This window comes from Panthera uncia (genome assembly GCF_023721935.1).
Source record: "Panthera uncia isolate 11264 chromosome A1 unlocalized genomic scaffold, Puncia_PCG_1.0 HiC_scaffold_16, whole genome shotgun sequence".
NCBI lineage: Eukaryota > Metazoa > Chordata > Mammalia > Carnivora > Felidae > Panthera > Panthera uncia.
Window position 1 is genome coordinate 37,577,959 of NW_026057576.1, and position 17,457 is coordinate 37,595,415.

Genomic DNA, 17,457 nt, shown 5'->3' on the forward strand with positions numbered 1-17,457 from the left:
CATCATGATATTTGATAGGTTATGTGTATTACATACATTTCGAATTAAAACATTTTCAACTATGATGGGTTATCAGGATGTAATCCTATTGTAAGTCAAGGAAGACCTATATTTGCTTTGAGATATGCTCTAAGTAGTGTTGTAGTTTCGTTTTTCTCCTTATGGATAGGGTATTATCTGAAGTCACATACTGAATTGTTATTATTAAAAAATTTTTTTAATGTTTATTCATTTTTTGAGAGACAGAGACAGAGTATGAGCAGGGGAGAGGGAGGGAAAAGTAGACACAGAATCCAGAGCGGGCTCCAGGCTCTGAGCTGTCAGTCCAGAGCCTGATGTGGGGCTCAAACTCACAAACCATGAGATCATGACCTGAGCTGAAGCCACCTAGGTGCCCCCTGAATTATTATTTTTATATAGATTGTGTAATGCTAACTCTAGCAAATATCAGTATATTTGTGGAGCTAATTCTATGCTTTCTGTTTTGTTCTACTGATAACATCGTAAATCACGTGACCATAGCAATATTATTTATTCATTTTCAGCTTAAGCAATATAGTTTTAATTTTTTCCAGCTTTATTGAGATATAATTGACATATAATATTGTGTTATTTTAATGTATAAAATGTGATGTTATGATACACATATATATGGCAAAATGATGAATGACCACAAGAAGGTTAGTAAACACCTCCATCACCTCACATAATTATCATGTTTTCCTGTGGTGATCTACTCTCTCAGCATCTTTCAAGTACATAATAGAGATTTGTTAACTGTAGTTACTATGATATACAGATCCAGAATTTATTCATTGAATAGCTGAAAGTTTATACTGTTAAACCAGTATTTTCCCATTTCCTCCATCTCCTCAGCCCCTGACAGCCACCATTCTACTCTATTTCTATGAGTTTGGCTTTTTCAGATTGCACATACGAGTGAGATCATTCATCTTTTAATGGATCAGGCTCCATACAGATGTCTTCTTTGGAAAAAAGTATATTCAGTTCTTCTGCCCATTTTTTAATCAGATTTTTTGTTTGTTTGCTTTTGTAATTACATTCTATGTTCCTTTTATATTCTGGATGGTAACTCTTTATAGACACATGGTTTGCAAATATTTTCTCCTGTTCTGTAGGTTATCTTTTCATTTTATTTTTTTATTTCTTTTGCTGAGCAGAAGTTTCAGTCTGGTAGTCCCACTTATTTATTTTTGCTTTTGTTGTTTGTGCTTTTGCTGTCCTATCCAAAATAGTCATTGCCATAACTAAAGTCAAAGGGCTTTTTTCCTGTGTTTTCCTCTATGAGATTTATGGTTTCAGGTATTTTATTTAAGTATTTAATCCATTTTGAGTTGTTTTTTTTTTTTTTTGAATGCTGTTAAGACAGTAGGTCTAATTTAAAATTTTTGCACATAATTATACATATTTAACAATAGCATTTATTGAAGAGACTTATCTTTTTCCCATTGAATTGACTCCCTTGTAAAATATTAGTTGTCTATATATGTGTAAGTTTGGAAGTTTAGTAGCTAAGGCAGATAAAAGCAAATCATATTACAATAGTCTGAGGAATTATTGAGAATTTATATAATATTATAGGCATGGCACTTGATTCACTTTATTTACTTCATGTTTGATTGTTTTATAAAATACTGTTCTTACTATTTCCTAACTCTATTTATTAAAAAAATATCAGAGACAATATAAATCTTTGTTATGAATTACAATTATTTTCTCATTTGAAAGATCCTTGCATGCCTCTTTCAGAAAGAATAAAGGCTATTTTAAGTCCCATATGTAAGCAATGGGCCCAATTTGTGAACAAACATAAAGATTGTATTTTTTAATGTAAACTATAATTTAACTGTGTATTCAGTAATCAAAGAATATAGCAATAAGATATTAATATATCCACGAAGTTTTTGTGAAAGATTTCTAACCACTTTATTCTTTATTTGTCTTAGCAACACAAGACCCTTCCTTTTACTCTAATATATGTAATTGTACCCTTCCTTGCCATATTTCCTCTTGGAATAGAAACAGATATTTCTCTGTGATCAGTAGTTTTGCCCAGAACCTCTAAATAGTTCTCTGATATAAATAGATACAATTAAGTCTTAATTTTGCATTTATATTGGCCAAGAAAAGATTGATATTGACTAAGAATGAAGTCTATGTTTAGACTATGAGAAGTGCATTTGCAATTTGTGTTGGTAATTTCAGAAAGAAAAAAAATAATAAACTTTCTTTTTCTTTTTTTATTTTATCTTTTCTTTCTCTCATTTACCCATAGGTTGAATGAGTAAGATATCCTTTAAAATAATTTATAAATTAATTACATTATAAGTTTTTTCTCTCCTTATAACATGCAAAACTAGGTATAATAAGTAAATCAAGACTTGTTTATTTTTAAACCAGGAATGACATTTTGCTGTTAATATTATACTAACTCTTAATAATGAATTTGATTTTCCCAAATTGATGAGGAAATTGCTGATTATGTGAAGTTTCCATATTTAGTAAAAATGAATATTAATATTGTAAAATGATGAATTGCTAATATGGGACATTGAGCTTGCAATCAACTATAAAATATCCCTCCTATAAAAGACAAGAATTTATAGCGATAATTTTAGTACTTAATTCCATTTCTAATGCCATGTATAACAAAGGAATAGGTAATTCTGTAGCCCTTCATAGGGGGAAATAATTATTTTTCTTTAAAAATTCTTACCATTTCAGCTATTTTTGAGGCATAACTTTGTGATCATTATCAGCACTTTATTTTAAAATGTGTTCCAGAAAGAAAGGAAAGTAAAAAAAATATATGCCTGCTTGACAGTATAAGAAAAATAACTACAAAAAATATTTGTTAATTAACTAAACTTATAAAGTCATTCTTAATTCATAACTACAGGTAGTTAGGAAGTGTTCAGTTTAGCTCCATTTCAAGAGGAACATACCAAGAGGTATTGTTGAATTGTATTGATCCAAACAATACTGCTTGGATCTAAGTCTGTTTAAATATATTAGAAATATAATCTTAACAGACAGAGGAGTAATCTCTTTTAATTGACATTAAGGAAGAGTTATAGGATTATTCAGATTAATCAAATATAGTATATACAACTAGGTATGATATAAATTCAACCCAATAAAGTATCTTTAAAACAGAGATATCAGGCTATATACATTTAAATATCTCTATACCCTAAACTATTAAAAAAAAGAAAAAAGAAAAAGTTACATCTACAACAAAGGATTAACATCTGGATATCTGTATGAAGCATCTCATAAGTACCACCTCAGATCCTGCCCTGTCTCCCCGGTTTTGGCCAGGTGTTCCAGCCCAGAGATCGTGTATAGCAGCTGACCCTTTACTGCTTGCAACTGATTTCATATGGGTGGACTCTGACCACCCCCACTCCATATACTTTTTCCTCTAAATCTGGGACTTCTCTGTTGACCTTGAGGCCTGAAATGTTTCAGCTCATTTGCATGAGCAACTTAAATTGAGGTTCTGTTAAACTCTAGGACTGCAAATCTTTGACTAATGAGATTTAGGAGCCAGTCACATAAGTTCATAACCTTTCCTCTCTCATACAGTCCTTGTTGAGATGCACTCATTTTATTGCTACTTAGAGTACTGTCATGAGATCAAGTAGTCGGTACATTTTAGTACCAAATGATAAGCATCCTTGCACTGTCTCTTCTTGCCCTTCCTATTCCTTTGTCCTTCACTTCCACTTCTCCTATTTACACTTTCTCAACACAGTGTCGTCATATAAATCTTTGTCTCAGGCTCTGCTTTCTGAGAATTCACAAGAAAACAACATGTGAAAAAATTGTTATAAATAAAAAAGACCAGAGGTCAGTTTTATAATATAATAATAAGGAAATAACATGAAACATAATTCACAAACCAATAAATGGTTTCATTACTTCTGAAATTCAGATTAAAATGTGATCTCAAATTTAACTTTTTTACTTTCATAAAGACATCAAATATTGCTAATTTTGAAGAAGGAATCATGATTGTTAATAAAATGGAAATTGTACAGGGACACCTGGGGGACTCAGTTGGTTAAGTGTCTGACTTCAGCTCAGGTCATGATTTCGTGGTTCATGGGTTTGAGCCCAGTGTCAGGCTCTGTGATGACAGCTGGGAGCCTGGAGCCTGCTTCAGATTCTATGTCACCCTCTCTCTCTGCCCCTCCCCCGCTCACACCTCTGTCTCTCTGTCTTTCTCAAAAGTAAATAAACATTCTAAAAAAAAATTTTTAATGGAAATTGTGTAAAAATTCTACCTTCAAAAATTAATAATGGTAAGTGTTTAGTGAATGATTACCATAGGACAGATATGTATTCAGTGTCTTGCACAAAGTGAATAATGTAATCTTTAAACCAACTCTGCTATGGGTATTTTTGTTACCATTTTTCAGATAAAGAGTAGAGAATGAGGGTTAAAGTTAAGATTCAAACTCAGCACTCTGACTCCAGAAGACATGTTCTTTACTGTTCACTCTACTGCCTCTTATGGATTGTAGATGCTCTGGGAGCTTGTAAGGATCTGTACTTCCTGCTTCAGGGTATCCTCCTGGTTCTGACCCCAGTGCCTAGGCTTCAGGTAACCAAGGCAACCACCCTAAACTCAAAGTTCCAAAACACGTAGCGTATAATAAACTGGGTGATTAATCTTTTAATGATGTGGACCCCTTTGGTAGTCTGATTAAATCAAAGGATCTCTTCTGAGAATAATTCTTTTAAATTAAATAATTTATAGAATTACTAAGGAAATAATTGTATTTAAATATAGCTTATAAAATATTGAAAAAGTAAATTTGTGATGTGGAAATATATATGCTTCTTTTTTAACAAGATTTTGTGGTGGTTCCATAACTACATTAATTTCAAAATAACACTGTCTCCCATTGACTCCAAATGATATTTCAAGATATCACTACAAGAATTCATGAGACGTGAATAGAACCTCTGCCAGAGATTTCATAAACCTCTGTTTTGGGGATGGTGTTTGACTAGAGTGGATTGGAGTTGGGCATTCCCTTTCCCCAGGTCAATTAGGCTCAGATAACACCCCAGCAGGTTAGTCTCAGAATAACTAGTTCCCTCTAAGCGCAGGCCTTGTGGAGAAGAGCGGTGTTCTGGTGTATTTTAAGATGGCTCCTTTTTCCCTCTCCCTACTGCAAGGAAGCATGAGGGGATTTTTCTCCAGTATTTACTGGGAAAGCCTAGACAAGCTCCTGGAGACAAAACTCACCCAAATGTGGAGGCCTCCGTATAACCAGCTCCCCCTGGAAATTTTCACTCAGAATTGTCCACACAGAGCCTCCGGCAATTTGTCATTCGCAGTCCAGGGTCTTCAACCCCAGCACCTGTTCTCATGGCAGTTCTTGCTCCTGAGTTTCTTCTCTGGTAAGCCAGAACTCCTGGATTCACCTCTGTCTCCACTCTGAGAGGCAACAGTTTCCCCTCTGTCCTCCCTTACAGATTCAAGAACAGTTGAACTTTGAGTCTGTTCAATTTTTTAGTGTTGACAGGATAGGGTGGGAACATCGAAGTTCCTTACATGTGAAACTGGAAACTGGAAGTCCTATTTTTTGTGTTTGTTTGTTTGTTTTGGGAAAGAAGAAAGAAAGAAGGAATAAAGGAGGGAGGGAGGGAACAGGCAGGATCCAAGGATTTAGAAATTGTGTCCCAGAAGTTAGGCAAAGACCTTAACTTTCTTTGGAGAAGTACAGTATTGGGCAGCCCAGAACAGCTGAGTTAATCCTTTACTGCACAGTCACCAACTGTTTGTACATTTGTGTCAGTGCTTTTCTGCTTGTCCCATCCTCCAAAAAGAGATAAAGATCCCACTCAATGTAAATTTCTTTAAAAAAATTTTTTTTAACGTTTATTTATTTTTGAGACAGAGAGAGACAGAGCATGAATGGGGGAGGGTCAGAGAGAGGGAGACACAGAATCTGAAACAGGCTCCAGGCTCCGAGCTGTCAGCACAGAGCCCGACGCGGGGCTCGAACTCAAGGACCACGAGATCATGACCTGAGCCGAAGTCGGCCGCTCAACCAACTGAGCCACCCAGGCGCCCCTGTAAATTTCTTTTAGCATGTGAATTCTCTTAATCACCTTTTATCCCTAGTGCACATGTAGTGCCCAAAAATAGTAGTGGCTCAATAAGTGTTAAAAAATATCTGAACAGAAATAAATCAAAGTCTGTTCTTGTTTTTGTTTTTGTTTTTAATTAATGCTATTGAGGAAGTGTATAGTGGAATGCATTATTAAATAATGTAGAGATAGACTCTCATTATTGTCAACAATTGTGCATCTTACTAAATTAGTATATCTACATATTTCACATATTAGAAACAGATGAAACATAGGAAAGAGCAATCTAATAAGGATGAAAAGCAAAGTAGGTACTATGAAATATGATTAAGAAGAAATGTTATTAAATTTTATTTTAGATAATGTTCAACTGTTGCTCCTATAAGTTCCATAATAGTTCTAATAGGTCAGAGGGCTGCAAACTGTTACTCACCATCTAAATCTGGTCTGGCACCTCTCATTTATAAATAAAGATTATGGGAGCACAGCCAAGCCCATTCATTTATGTATTGCCCTATGGAGGCTTGTGCATTAAAATGGCAAACTTGAGTAGTTGCAAGAAAACTGGAGAGTCATATGGCCCACAAAGCCTGGGATATTATCTTCTTAATTACAGACAAAATTCGGTGACACCTGCCATGATGAATAAAAAAAGTTATAATCATAAATTCAAAATATAGTTTGAATTATTTGATTGGTTGTACCCTGAAGCAAGTATGTTTACTATTATCGAATGTCAAAATTGGAATCTTTAATTTATCTACTAAAAATTCCAGGGGCACCTGGGTGGCTTAGTTAGTTAGGCATCTTACTGTTGGTTTCCACTCAGTTCATGATCTCATGGGTCAGGGAATCAAGCCCGGAGTCGAGCTCTGTGCCCACAGCACAGAACTTGCTTAGGAAGCTCTCTCTCCCTCTCTCTCCATCCTTCCCTCACTTGCTCCCTCTCTTTCTCTCTCTCTCTTTCAAAATAAATAAGTAAACACAATAAATATACATTAAAAAATTCCAAATATATAATTGCTAATATTAATAGGCTTTCATATATATTTATGTTAGGATTTTATCTATTATATTCCCTCTCTTTTCTTTGAAAGGGTTTAATTTCTAAATATATTGTTTTGTCCATTGGTCTTCATTTGATACAAATACAAACTTTTATCTATAAGATCTAAAGTTAGGATATTTTAATACTATTATTTACATTTAAATATTAATATTAACATTATTTTCCTTTCATTACGGACTGAGTGATGAAACAATGGTTCCTTTCCCTCCCACCCCGTAAATATGACTTTTTGTATCTATAGCCATTTCTACTGGCTCACAAAAATGTGGGAGCCTCCCTATAACTGGCTACCCCTGGAAATTTTCAATGAGTGAATTGAAATTGTTTCAGATCTGGCAGTGAAGAGGTTATTCTCTGTGACAGTTTTTCCTTGAATGGAGTTTGGTTGGTTGGATCAAGGGAATAATACTGAGCTTTCTTTGATCCATACCAATGGACTTTTTAGCAGCAGGTAGCAGGATAGAGTTCTGGTTGCTCAGCTGTTACTTCCAAAGAGATATAGCAAGAGGATTGGGAAAAGATCCCACTAGACACTCACACCACACCTTCAGCAATAGTCTGGCTATAAGTGTGAGGGATGGACACAGTGATATTTGACTTTGATAAATAAAAAAAGATATTTTAATTAAGTCACAATCTAATAAGAATTAAATGACAATTTTGAGATATTGGACTAGTGGGTTTTGAACTGGGTAGATACTTGCAAACATGGATTAAGTTGGAAACTCGGATGTGAGAAATGAGAAAGAGGCAAGGACTTTACCACAAGTGATTTAAAACCAGTTCCTGGTACTATGGTATGGGGTCAGAGTGGGAACAACCAAAGCAAACGTAATGAATAACTAATAATCTAATTCTTTGTTATAACTGTTTTCTTTAGCAGAAATATAAATCTAGAGAAAGGTGAAAGCATAAAGTGGCATTAAATTCTCTAAAATTCAAGATTAAAATGACACAGGGTCATGGATTGAAGAAAACCGTTACAAATTACGACTTATCCTCATTTTTAAAATGTTAATTAAATTCTCTCTCATTAGGAGTCACGAAACACTCAGAAAATGCTCTTTATTTTTGTGCAACATATGTAATGTTGACCAGTTTCTCTCTTGATTACATTCTAATTACTGTTTTCCTTTTTCTCTCGAGAACGTAGAAGGAATCTTGTTTCCTTTCTAGTTTTGATTTCTCTTTCTACCCAATATTTACATTTACAGAATAAAAGAAATATAATGCCATAAATTTGCCAGAAAATGAAATTAGAACTATGTCAGCCAAAATTAATGAAGTGAAAAGCACTGTGACAACAAATAGATATTAGAAGAGGAAGACCGTGAGAGTAAGCATAGTGTTTCTCCATTTCTTTCATCACTTTTTATCTGTTGTTATTCAGTAAAACAAATGCAGAAATAAGCTCCAATCGGGATTATTAGAAACATATAGTCTGTACCAAGATGGAATAATATCCATCATAATATTAATTTTTCATGGAAGTTATTGGATAACTTTTATGGAGTATTTTTGTTTTAGTAGACATATAAGGAATGGATTCTGAACTTAAACAGTCTGGGTTCAATCCTGGAGCTGCTGCTTAATAAACTCACTCAATCACTCTGTTGTTTGGGGTGATCTCCTCTGAAAAGTGTGAGAATAAAAACACCTCTTTATTGTGAAAATTAAATAGGTTAGTTCAATTAGTATTCATGCTTGTGCTGACATGAAACAGTTATTCAAATCAACATCAACCATTACCTTATACCACAAAAACTAGCAAAAATATACATAAAATCCAAAATGTATTTTGATAAGAAAGTTATACTGAATCCTTTTCTTTTTTTTAAATTTTTTTTAACGTTTATTTTTGAGACACAGAGAGACAGCGCATGAACGGGGGAGGGGCAGAGAGAGAGGGAGACACAGAATCTGAAGCAGGCTCCAGGCTCTGAGCCATCAGCCCAGAGCCCGACGCGGGGCTCAAACTCACGGACCGTGAGATCGTGACCTGAGCTGAAGTCGGACACTTAACCGACTGAGCCACCCAGGTGCCCCTATACTGAATCCTTTGGAACTAAGTTGCTAACTTAAAAGGGGGATGTTAAAGGTTTGCATTTCAGGGGCCATCATGGCTCTTGCTATTTGCTGCAGGTAACGGAAACTCTAAATCAAACTTTAAAAATGTAAACAATAAGTAAAATAGTGTATTATTTGACATAGCGGTAGATAGGAAGACCATCCAGGTTTTTTGTTTGTTTTTTTCTTTCTCTCTGGATATTTAATCAATGCATGTCTTTCCCTCATTGCCATAAGATGTCAGACAGAGACACTGAAACATTTTGGGTCCTGGTTCACACCCAGAGAAAGTGAAAACCTTTTTTTTTTCTCAAGCATGGAATAAGAGTCTTTGCCTTCAAACTAGTCATTTCTCGTTCACCTGCTCTGTGCACCAAATGGCTAAATTAACTGCACTTACCCCTATTGGAGTCAGGAGCAGGGGACTGAGGGAAGTTCCCCAGATCTATTTAGTTCTATGGAATTCAGAAGAGACAGACGTAAAATGAGTATTTGGTAGAAACGAAGCAGGGGGAGCAATTGCTAGAGAGGCAAAAGCACTGTCTACTACAATAGTGGACACTTTGATTATAGAACCTCATTTTAGCAGGGAAGTTGTGCACTGATAGAGTAAGTTGGTGCTAATAAAAAACTTCCACACGACAGTGTATCTCCCACCTGTGTACTACTGAATGGATTTTTATCTTTTTAAGCAGACTGACAGGCTATTACATGTAACCTCGACACACTGTACCTTTATGCATAAAAGACTGATAAAAATATAATTTCCTCTAAATATATTTTGATTAGGAAAAGAGGCAAAGATGGAAAAAAAGATGAGGCTTGAAACATTTCCTAGGGTGGTGTGTTACAGAGAGAGAAGTATGAATGTGTGGAATAGGAATCCCCCCCCATTGCTAATTCTTTCCAGGACTGACATTCAGATGAAATATATTTATTTGTGGAACTAAATATTCTTTGGTCATCAATCATTTCTGATTCTTTTTTTGAAGGAGTAAATCTGTAGAAAGAGTAAGAAAGAGACAGTTAAGTGGGCAAAGATACAGAAATGTCTGTAATAATAGAGCCATGTGATTTAGACATAATTAGATTTTATGACTTTACTGTTATTATTTTCTGTTTTGCATATAAATTTGCATATATATGTGATCTCAACTCAAATGTATTTTAGTGGGCAAAATAATGTTTAATTATATGATGCTGGTCATCTTAAGAATAGATTTAATATATATATATATATATATATATATATATATATATAGTGTTTAATCAAAATATATTAAACTCATTAGAAATGGTCTCCCACATTTTTTGGCTTTATGTTTGACTCCTTTTTGTTCTTTGTTAAATTCAAAAATCTATAACTGTAAAGTTATGAGAGGGAAAATCACAGTGGTGCCATATAGAAAGAATATTTAACAGTTTTTATTTTAAAGCTTAATTGAGCACGAGGAGTAGAGATTTTCAAAGTGCTAAATTATTTGAAGTATTTATAAAATAGCATATATTTTTTAAAGAATAAAGATAATAATTATGAATTCAAGTAACATCCTGCACCTGGACACAATTTTTAAATATGATTACGTATTTAATTCCATTTTCTCAATAATGTACCTTTTAGATTGAGAGCCTGAATTTATGTTCAGTTTCCAGATTAATTCCTTCACCAAATATTAGAGAAATAGATTGTATTTTGTGGGGGGATGCTGCTATGAATTCTTGTCTGCTTACTAATCATGGGACTTGTGTATCCTCTATTTCATCCTTCTTTGAGTTTATTGATTACCTCATCGACTTTTCTATTTCCAGCCTGTCTGTTCATTCAGACCAGTTTGCACCATTAGCAAAATACACAGTTTATGTTTGATTCCTCCTCTCAATACCCACTTTTGAAATTAGGCTTTGAAATACAGCAACTGGTTGGCATTAAATCAAATATTTTAAACTTTGCAATGAGGTAAATTTCAGTTTGTTTTTTTCTAAATTGAATGGAATATAAGCTGTTTTCAAAGTAAATAATGAAAGCTTATTAGAAAATTGCTTAATATTTGCAATACATGACAGTATTTAGAAACACATATGTTTGTAAAATTAAAAGATATACCTCAAGGCTGTTTAGATAAGAGTATTTTTACTGATATGATTTAATTTTTATTCATATTTGCTATGATTCAAAACTTTTAAAATAAGACACATTTTATCATTTAATGTACCATTTCTATTTCTATATGATACAAGGTAAAAAATCATATAATTTATATTTTCTCCATAATTTTTTCTTAGACATACATACTTTCACAGCATGATGGTGACATAATTCAATAGGTAGCTTTTTATTTCTCTTATGACTATATTTTATTCATGACTGAAAAACTTGAAAGTTAGTTCTAAATTGTCTGAGCTTCTCCTGTAATACTGTTATAGATTTTCATATACTGGGCTATATGCAGTCCCTATTATAAATAAAAGTTATGTATAAATTATATTCACACATTGTATCATGGCATATCTATACAATCTTATTAGGGAGTTAAAACTGACCAAGGCCTGGTTTTCTATTTGAAATACATATTTCTACATGGAGAAAAATAATACAACAATGACTTTGAAACAGATCTGCCTCCTTTAAGTATGGTCAAAAACATGTTTCAAAGTTACATAAGACCTTTAGAAGTTAACAGTAATGACTTCTCAGTGACATAAAGAGTCAACGTTCTTTAATTCAGGTTTTATTAAGTTGAAAGCTACTTGTGGGGGAGGATTCTTACTTGTTTTAATGTTTGTTCATATTTCTAGTTATATTACTAATTGTATTTTGTTATATTTCTAGTTTCCAATACCAGTACTTAAAATGGTCTCTTCAGATCAATATGTGTTGTGCTAAATAATTAAGTAAATACATTTACTGTTGCTTATTCTCTGCTCTTCAATCCAGAGTTACTTCTTTAAGCACTGCAACCAAATTTAAAAATTTAAAAGACAATTTTTTAGGCATTTTATTCCCAACAGTCCTTGATGCTAGTAAGTCCATGGCATGCATTATGTCAAAGTTTGGAAGAATACCCATAGAATAAAAAAGTCAGTGGATTTTCTTTATAGATTATTTTTCAAATCCAATGTGGAGAAAATAATTATAAGGCAACATTTAACATTGTATAATCCAACCATTTAACTTATGTATTTATTTGAAAATGTATGTTTTATATCAAAAAAAGCTGAGATTATTAAAAGTAAAAACTTTAAAGATAGGGTTAGGGTGTAGTTAAGGCAATTCCAAAAGCTTGGATACACCTGTTACATACTACAACGTGAAGGATTAGGTCCAGTGCTCGCTTCACCAGCACACATACTAAAATTGGAAAGGTGCAGACATTAGCATGGTCCCTGTGTCAGGATGACACGCAGACTCATGAAGGATCAGGTGCGTAGAGGGTATGATGTAGACAAAGGACAGGAGAGGTATGCAAACTGATTTTGGAGTAATCCCTTCCCTAGTCTAAGAGCTGGTGGGAGGATGATCTGAGGAATCTATGTGAGGTAGATTCTTGAGAAGGGAACCAATGCCTCACTCTCTGGTTGTAGTTGAAAGGGAAGCAAAAAACAACAACAAAAAGCTTTCAGAAGCTAGAGTTGCACCCTACCAAGAATAGTGCTGCATGCAGCACATTGTCAGAGAGGAAGAGTAACAATGCGGTTAGAATTGCTCAGGCAGGTCTCACACCCAAAGGCAGCCTCCAGCACACCCCAGTGCAGTAAAGGAGGCTTCTCTAACTCTTTCCGTCTCCTCTGAGGGATAAAAGTGTGGGTTAGATAAATAGAGCCCCCTAAGTACTCTGGGAGAGGGACAAGGTAGAGGTAGAGTATTTGCAGCAGGCTACCTGAGGACATAGCAGGTCCAAGGTATCAATTATGATTGACATATACAGCTTTGAAGATGAAGTATACTGATCCCACTTGTGGGTCACTGTAGACAGAGAATAGTTATGAGGCTTCTCGCTCCATTCCTCCTTGAATTAAAGAACATATGTGAACCCACTCACTCCAGGAAGAAATAAAATACAAAGGTGAAGGGAGAGAAATCAGAGAGCCTTGATTGAATAGAGAGTCATGACAAAAGTAATTCAGTTCCAAATGGAATAACACCAAGTTTATCTTTCTTTAATGGACAGTTTGTAACTATCCTACAATCAATAAAAAACTAGGTCCCATCATTTGTACTTAAAAGAGATATAAAGATAGGTATTCTTTACACACCTGATTCAAAGAAGTGTAAATTTAATGCACATTAAATTTGTAATTAGGTTGTTAAAAGCTCTGTAGGTGGTTCCATATCCCAGTCAAAACTATCCCCTTACTATGTTTAATCAAAATCGCCTGAAGGGCCTTTTAGTAAAACAAAGATTCCTGGACCTCTGGGATGGGGACTGAGAATTTGCATTTTTTAACAATTTTCCAGGTGATGCTGATGCTTCTGGTCTAAACCCTACTCTTCAACAACCATTGCCTTACTGTATATAACCATATTGTATGGTTTTTACTTCAGTCAAAATATCCAGTGTTTTTATCATGCCCACTATTTTCTATATCTCATTTAATAATCAAGCACAAGAGAAATGGATGGCTTTAGAGAATAAACCAAAGTCACTTTTATTTTTGCAGTTGCACTGTTGGGTGGCAGTTAAATTAAATCACAGCGTATGGGATGTGCCCAGAAGAATTTGGGCTTCTTTTATGGAACTGTGCTTTAAATTTTATCTGGTCCTTTCCACTTATCCTTCTCGGGTGGAAGGGTTGATGCAAGATTTTAGTATTAATGAAAGGTGCAACCTGTGTGATTATGCCAAATTTCCTACTAATGTATTTGTAATAGCAAATAAACAGTAACTTTGTTGAAATGATGCAGAACATAGTCTTGTCTGGGATAGAGAAGAGGGTATAGTTTGGGCATAGCATATTTTACTCTCCTGTTAGGTAACAAGGTATAATTGATGCCCATTAAAGCAGATGTCTGAAAAGTATTTGATGGATTGATAGAAGTGGCATGCTCTTCGAACTAAATATGCAACTAACAAAAAGTCAACGATTTTAACAATAGCTATATTATATACATTGTGATGTATATTTGATGACTCATCCTCAGAGGTGGGGCAAAGGATTTCACTAGTAGGTAAGAGCATAGGAACTCCTTCTTGGCCTCTTGGGAATTAAAAATCTTGTGTTGTTACATCCAAACTCCTACTCTGCCAGTGTGGGTCCAAGTAGTGAATACAACTGACTGAACTAAAAGTCTTTTAAAATGTATTAATTTAATTAATATTTCCAGGCATTGTTCTAAGCATTTATGACCTATGTTAATCTTCATAACAAGCCAATGAGATGAGAACAAGTTGAATAGACATTTAAGTATTTTGTCTAACTAGTGAGCAGAGTAATTGGGATTAGAATCTGGCATTTGGGGAGGGATTCTTACTGTTGTCAGTAAACTTGAGACTTTCTCCCCTTCATGAATCTATTACCATACCTACCATGAGACTATTACCAAATGTCTGATCCCCTTAATTAAATAATCATGGTAGTTTTCTCCTCCTAGATACCGCTGCACAATTGTTTACTCTTATTGGCCTGTTTCATTTTCCATTTCATTGAATTTTCTAATTTTCTTCCTAATTTAGACACTTTTCTTATGTCTGACTCATGGGTTCCCCTTTTATTGCCATTTAGTAAATGAATGCATTTTCAAAATTAAGACATCAGTCTTATATTTTTCCTAGTTTACTTTGGCAATTTCACCAATTTCCAGGTAAACAATTTTATTTTCAAGAGATACCAACATTTCCCATCCCAATGTTCTTTTTCAGTGTGAACCTGTCATTTCCCCAATGGGAGGTAGAATTTAATTTCCTTCTCCTTCAATCTAGACAAGTTTATAACTGCTTTGACCAACAGAATATGTGGGAAGGAAGCTATATATCTTCCAAAGGTAGGTCAAAAGAGGCTATCAGCTTTAACTCTGCTCTGTTGGAACACCATTCTGAGCAAAGCTAGTTGGCCAGAAGTCTCACTACCCTGAAACTACCACTAGGTTTAATATTTCCAAGTGTAACATTTCCAGACTTCCAGTTATCTCTGCTTATGCATGAAACACGTGGGTAGATGAATACGATTCAAATCAATAATTCAAATCAATCAATAAAACCACTAGTGGAATACCAATGAGCCACCATAGATAATGAAATGAGAAGTAAAATCGTAGGCTTCCATATTTATCTTAAATAAGTTCCTTTCATGTCAAACCCTGCCCCTATTTCTGACCCACAGAATCTTTAAAAATAATGATTTAAGTTTAAACCATTAAATTTGAAGTGGTTTATTGTGCAACATTATTAACTTGAGTACCCATGTATTCTAAAACCCCCATTTTACAGCTAAACTTCTAGTAATTTTCTATTCCCATCACATCCTCCTCCTATTATGTTCTTTTTACTTTCAAACGTTGTATTCTAAATAGTACATTTGGCACTGGACACATTAACGTAAATAAGATGTAGTCTCTTCCCTCATGTCATATTTGGAAAATGTTTTATTTGGGAAAAAAGAACAAATATAGCAAAGTTTTAGATTATGTCAATTTTAGAAATAAACAAAGGCATTTGGGAGGAAATAAGAATCACAATCAATACTCAGTAGACTTAAAATTTATTTTATTTTATGTTTGATACATTTAATGAATGACTAATTCTATTTATTCTACTGCTAAATTAAAATTATCCTTTCTATTTCTATTCCTAATGTCGTTGCTGTAATGCATGTATTCTCACTGTGTGTTGTAAAGTTTCCTAATATACAGGCAATATATTCTGTCTCAATCTCTGGATGAAATTAAGTAATTAATTAGTTAGGTGATAGAGTATTAAAAGTCATGCAATAAGATATATGAAGAAAGACAATTAAAAAGTTCTCCTCAAAGGTGTGTAGAAAACCCAGAGATTGTCAGCCAGGCCAGGCCAGTATGTACAAAGACTGTGTGTACATTGTTCATATACAATGTGTTGTTGTCTTTATTATTTCATATTAAACATGTAACTTCTATCTTGGAAAAAATAAAAAGTATTCCTCAAGTAATTCAAATATTCAATCGAGATGATAAGACAGATTAGAAAATAAGTCAGTAAATTACTTTCCAGTGGTCCTATAACTATTAATTACCACACTCCAGACTTGTGTATACAGTTTCAGAATTCTATAATGTATCATTCTAAACTAAAGAGTACATACTTCCTATAGTCATTCCTCATGCTCCAGTTCCCTAAATGATGATGTAATGAGGGCTAGATATTTATCTGAACATGCAGCAGATTTTGCACCAAAGGAGAGAAACCCCAAAGGTCTGAGATCCCCTAACCTTGTTCACCTCTAAATAATCATCAAATATTTCTGGGGTAAAAAGGAAAAAAAATATCTCTAGGTTTATTACCCTTGCAGTGGAAGCAAATGGCTCCAGGGGAGGTAAGCTTTTAAATATCACCAGAGCAATTCACTGTGTCTAACTTCAAGAGGATGAAGTTACTGGTAGAGTTTATTGTGGACCCCTGCAGCCCGCTCCACAGAGGACACCGGCAGTTTTTGCCACTGAGGTAACCAACAGCTGTTGCTGCCACAGACATATGGAGAGGGAAGGCTGCTGTGTGCCCCTCAGAAGGAGTACTGTCGCACTGTCCAGGACCAGGGTGTCCAGTCTCTCTCCCAACCACGCACACACCTCACACCTCAGAACCCTGGCTCTACCATGTGTGTCAGTACTTCAGACCCTGCTCTACAGCTGCTTAGGCACCTGAGCCACCATGTGGGGGGCTACCCAGTGCCCTGGACCCTGGAGCTGCTTTCATTCTGTGGAGCACCTGTGTTCCAGTTGCCAGCACTATGGCTGTTCCACAGGCACCACGCACCAGGTGAAGCGCTCCTACCACCGCTAGTGTGCCTAGTGTGCCCGCAAGCCAGACCTGCTGCCACGAGGGTCTCTCTCAGCCACCACATCCCTGTGGGAAAAAAAGAGATCAAGAGGTCCCCTACCAGCCTTTGACACAGAAGACCCTAATAGCCCTTACCACCACTACAGTTACCCGCAGCATTGGCCACTGAGAATCCCTGCACCCATCACTAATGCTGACTTCAGCCGATGGAGATGCATGGAG

The 17,457-nt window shown here is 35.0% G+C and overlaps 1 non-coding gene across 1 annotated transcript; it reads left to right on the forward strand.

Annotated features, from left to right (window-relative positions):
• Positions 1–12,590: 12,590 nt before the first annotated feature.
• On the forward strand, positions 12,591–12,694 carry LOC125934266 (U6 spliceosomal RNA). Its single transcript, XR_007461298.1, has one exon. It is a non-coding gene; the product is annotated as a U6 spliceosomal RNA (small nuclear RNA).
• Positions 12,695–17,457: the final 4,763 nt, after the last annotated feature.